Source organism: Echinops telfairi, unplaced genomic scaffold (assembly GCF_000313985.2).
Source record: "Echinops telfairi isolate 266 unplaced genomic scaffold, ASM31398v2 ScPeMD7_31;HRSCAF=116, whole genome shotgun sequence".
In the NCBI taxonomy this organism is placed as follows: domain Eukaryota; kingdom Metazoa; phylum Chordata; class Mammalia; order Afrosoricida; family Tenrecidae; genus Echinops; species Echinops telfairi.
The window spans coordinates 55,772,654-55,778,262 of NW_022103928.1; positions in this window are offsets into that span (position 1 = coordinate 55,772,654).

Sequence of the window (5,609 nt, forward strand, 5' to 3'; positions counted from 1 at the left end):
TGGAATTATTTAGTTATATTATCTGAAAGTAACACAAGTTGTCTTGCTTTGTGTGTGTGCACTGACTGTGCTAAGCAGACCTCTAGGACAATGTTAACTAAAAGTGCCACTCGCAGATACCCTTGCTTTTTACCCGATATCAAACAGAAGGAGTGATTCAATAGTTACTATAAATATGAGGAAGACTGGAATTTTTATAGAGGAAAAAGCTTTCATAAGGTTAAGAAGGGACCTTTTATTTATGGACACAGTGTTTGATTGCAAATGGATCTATGGAGATGTTTACATGATTTTCCTTTAATGTTGTAACTTACATTAACTTACTTTCTAATACAAGAACCTTGACATTTTAGGATAAAACTAATTTGTTTACAATGTGTTACTTTGTTAATAAAATGCTGACTATGATTTACAAATTTGTGCACTATATTGAGTTACGGTTGCACTGTACTTTACATTTCTCATACTCTCCTCCTCATGCTAGTTTCATAAAATTAGTTGGGGATTATTGTCTTTTTCCAAACTATGGAATATTTTCTGTAACACTGGAGTTGTTAATTCATAAATGTTTTATAAAACTTACTAGCAAACCTCTCTGGAGGTCCCTGGGGCTTTTTCTGAGAAGATTTTTCTTTTCTCTTTAAGATTTATGATTAGATTTCCTATTCCTTTTTGAGCCAGTTTAAACTATATTTTCCTAGGAATTTGTTCACTGGATGTAGGTTTTGGACTATATTGACATAAAGGTGCTCATCCCTGAACCATCTTAGTAACGCCCTCTGGTTATGACTCCCTTTCCTGTATGGCTTCTGCCAGTGCGAGTAATTTTGCTAGTCTTCTCAACTAAATTTAACTGCATTGCTTCCTCTCTTTTTCATTTGTTTTCTATTTCACTGATTTACACCTTCATCTTCATTATTGCCTTTTTTATTCTGATGTGAGGGAAGTATTCTCTTGTTCTTTTTCTATTTCTTTCGAAGGACACATGGCTGTTTTCAGCCTTTACTCCTAACAATAGAAGTATTTAAGTCTTAAGTCTATAAACTCCCATAGTAATACCTTCGCGACATCGCGACAATTTCTTGTTATTGTGAAATTGCAAATATTTTCTGATTTTCATTATGTTTGAGTTATTTGCCAATATGTCTTAATTTCCAAACTACAGATAAAACCATTCCACCAAATCCGTCTATCCAGTAATTAAAATTGTCTATATTCTTCTTGATTTCTCTCCACTTGTTCCAACATTTATTGAGAAGTTACTTTAAATGACCCTTTCCATAGTGAAGCCAATATGTCTACCTCTTGTTTGATTACATTTTTGCTTAATTTATTCTGAAGTTGTACTTTTAATAATTAAGTCACCTCAATCCCCCCAAGGTTTTTTTCCTCAAAATAAACTTCATACAGTATCAATATGACCACACAATCTTTCTTTTGATTAACACTGTCAAATACATCTTTTAAAATCTCTTTTAAAGGTGTTTTACTTGGAAACGGCATATAACTGGATTTTATTATTCTATCCAATCCAAAGATTGGATTATTTTAGCTGGAGTGTTTTGTGAACTTCACATACTATTATTACTGACATACTCGGATGTACGCGAACTGTCTCGTTCTGTTCTCTCTGCTCCTCTCTTCCTTTCTCTTCTTTTCTCCTTGCTTCAGAGTCGTTTTTCTCATTTCACTTTCCTCCTCTACTAGTTTAGAAGATTCCCACCTATTTCTAGATTTTTATTCTTTATCCTGGAACTGTTAACAACAGACATATCTAATTCACCAAAGTCTATAGCTAGTCAATAACCTTACCCTCAGTTTGAAAACATGTTTGCCGATATATACTTCATCTTTACACTTCCAAGAGTCCTAGTGGCAGAGCGGTCAGGTGATTAAGCTAGCAACCAGAAAAGTCAGCTGTTTGAACACACTAGCCATTCTGTCAATGGAAGATGTAGCAGCCAGCGTCTTAAGGATTTACAGCGTGGAAACAATACGGGACAATTCCATTCTGACCTACAGGGTGGCTATGAACCAGAATCCACCCTAAGGCAGTGTTTGGTATTCTAATTCTGATTGCATCTCAGATCTTCCACTTGCATTCACTTTTCTTATACTATGGAAATGTGGTAATCAGAAACTGAAGACACTGCAGTAACGTCACCTGCACAGCTGGCTTAACTAAATACACTAAAGATAGCTGGCAGTCCCTAGGGCTCTCTACAACTCAGACCAACATTAACAAGATAGGGGTTCGTGTGACTGCAAAGCCACCAATAGCTAATACCTTGTGGCCCTGCCCTCATGCTACCAGAAAACAGACTGTCATGGTCTGCCTCAACACCCTAAACCAGTTTTGAAACTGGTACAGTCATTTCCATCTGCATCTATTATGAGAAAATGGAGGGAAGATGATGCCCTGACTTGGTGAAAGTCAAAATTATATAAGCATCCAGTTTTACGATTGTGACATATGATATACAAGGCAAATTAAATGTATAAATAAAGTAAAATTGTACATGAATACTAATAAAATGGGGTGAATTTGAGTTAAAAGCATATAGTATATAAGAATATATGAAACACAAAAGCCAGTAACATTGCAAATGAGAACATGAGGAAACTACCTACAACACTGATTTATAAATAAGACACCATATTTTACATAAGAATTATTAGACAGTGAAACATGATACCATATATTTCCCTTAGTACTATGCCTTAAAAAGGCACTCATTTTAATCTGTTTTGTAAAATAAATATAGTGCAATTCCAAAGCAAGGCTGACTTTTTAATAAAACATGTCAGGTCTGAATTATAACTGTTTTGAGTGAGCAACATTCAGGCAGACATTTATTTTACTTAGAATTTGCAAATGTTGTAGATGGCTAGTTATTTTGATGCAGACAAAACAGGCAACTCATTTATTAATCCCATTTATCGTCTACAATCTGGCAGTGGGTCATGTCAGCTGAAAGAACGGGAGGTACCGTCCCACTGAATATTAATAAATGTCTACAGTAGAGAACTAATGTTGAAGTACATCTCATGGACACACTATATGGCGCTTGACACAGAACCATCAGTAAGTTCCAGAGAGGATCCCGAAAAATGTCTAGCAACCATAAATGTGGGAGGATTTTTGCATCTTTGAAGAACCATAATTAATGGCAGTAAAACCATCCTATTTCATAGGATTGTAAGTCCACAATCACATTTGCTTGGGCTGTGGTTTCTTGTGGCAAGAGGTAAAAAGAGAAATGCATTCTTCCTCACAACAGTGCATAGCACAGAAACACATAGCCAATTTGGTGCAGAGATTTCGACAAGCAACTCTAACTGAAGGCCATTTCTGTTTTTAGTAAAGTACGCCTTTTATTGATATTACTGATGATGGTGTGGGAGTGGTGGTGATGATGGAAATGATGATGGCAGACCCATTTTAGAGCAATTACAGTGGGAGTCTATCTTCATTGTAGTATAGATAAGCAAAAACTCAAATTTCAGGAAAGCAGAGGAAATTTTATTTACTGTTACCGCTCTTCCCACTTTTAATAAAGTAAGCATACATAGCCTTGAAGTTTTAATTATTTTAGTATTTATTAATTCAAGAAACTTAAACTGATAAGTTAAACAAGCCCATCTCTCCCTTGATTCCACACCTTTGGCAATTCCCTTTCACTCTCAGGAAAAATTCCAAAATGAGCAAAGCTTTTTTCTTCATTTTCTTCTGATCTAATTCTCTAGTCTCATCTCTACCTACTCCTCCACTCACTTGACACAGTTCAGCCTAACCAACTTGCAGGTGCCTTGTTATGTGTAAATGTGTGTTGTATGTGCTGTCTTTACACAAATGCAAGATGTGGAACACCTGCAGTAAACAATGTGGCCTTTTAGTCCTGGTTCCTGGAAGCCAGATCATATCTGAGACCAAGGAGTGGAGGCTGATCAGACCCAGCAAAATGACCTGTAGTGGGCGGGTCAAAGCTAACCTTCAAGAAGGATGATGTAACCTATCATGACCAGTCATGAGCATGCCAATGAAGGCTTTGAGAGACTGAGGCTCCGTGGGGCTTTCTGGGCAGAGAGGACTCATCTCATGTGGGCTTCAGGGAAGATAAGCTCATTCTCTAGGGCAGTGGTTCTCAACCTTCCTAAGGCCCGACAGTTTCATACAGTTCCTCATGTGGTGGTGATCCCCCCAACCATAAAATTATGTTCGTTGCTACTTCATAACTGTAATTTTGCTACTGTTATGCATCAGGTGACCCTTGTGAAAGGGTCATTTGACCCCCAAAGGAGTCATGACCCACAGGTTGAGAACCACTGCTTTAGGGATACAGGAGACCCCTCCCCAACTTCACCTTATGTGTTTGTATCCTTTGTTCTACAAAAGATGGTCCTTGCCTTGTGACCAAGGAACAGAAGAAGACTGGTAGCCACTGACTAACCCCAGGTGCATGAAGATGAGAGAGAAGGAGCTGCGTGGAGCAGCTGGAATTCCTGTAGGAATCAGCTGTGTGTGGAATGGGATTTTCATTCACCACAGATCAGCTTCTCTGGGCTGCTGTCACATACTAACATACTAACGCGTGCCTGGAATATTCTTCTCCACACTTTTACTTGGACAGCCCATTCATATCCTTTAAAACCTGACTTAAGCACATGCCCTCTATGCATATCACACAGGCTACTAAATATATTTTAAAGGTTTGTTTCCTGGGTTTCTTCCCCACTACACTGTAAGCTCCCCCAAGACAAGGTATTCCTCAGTCTCACTGCCTAGCATACAAGAATCCATCACATTCATTTCACACATGAGCAAATGGAGATCTCGATAAATTGCATTATCTTCCCAATGCCACAGAGCAATTAATGGCAGAGACAATATCAAAATATAAGATTCTATCTTCCAGTTCAATGCTCTTTCTACAAATACACCTAAGAATATCAGGATCAGAAGGAATTATGCAATAATATCTAGAACATGTTCAAAGAAGTCATAGAACTAAAGGGGTACACAAAGTGTTAACTTGAAAAAAATAAAATACTAATTAATTATTAAAGACACTCAAGAAGGAATAATCTGATAACAAAGTGACAGAAAATCATATAGAAAAAAATTATTTATGGGAGCTAGTACAGTGACATCTACATTGTTTTAGAGCAGGAAAATAAATATGAGTAAATAAGCATATCTCTAACCCACTTAGCAAAGCTTAAAGTAAATTTTTTCTTCTAGAAGTAACACAATGGGAGGGAGGTGGTCCCACATGTCGCTAAGACCAAGTATGGATGCCAAGGTAATACTGTAAAAGAAAAGTAGCTTTACTTGATGCATAAATAACTTGGGGGGGGCAGTTATTAGAAGTAACGTAATATAAATGAAAAACCACAAATCTAAGAAAAATTAACCAAAAAATTCAATTATGAAACAATATAAAAACAATTCAAATATCCATTCCTTTAGGAACTCATGAAATGAAGGAAATTAGGAACATGAAGTCGAAGCACATCTTACTACGTCAGGTTATCTTTGGAGGAGCAGAGGACAGAGAAGTAAAATTCTCCCCTCAGAATTAAGCAGACCAGGTGCTGTATGAAGCAAA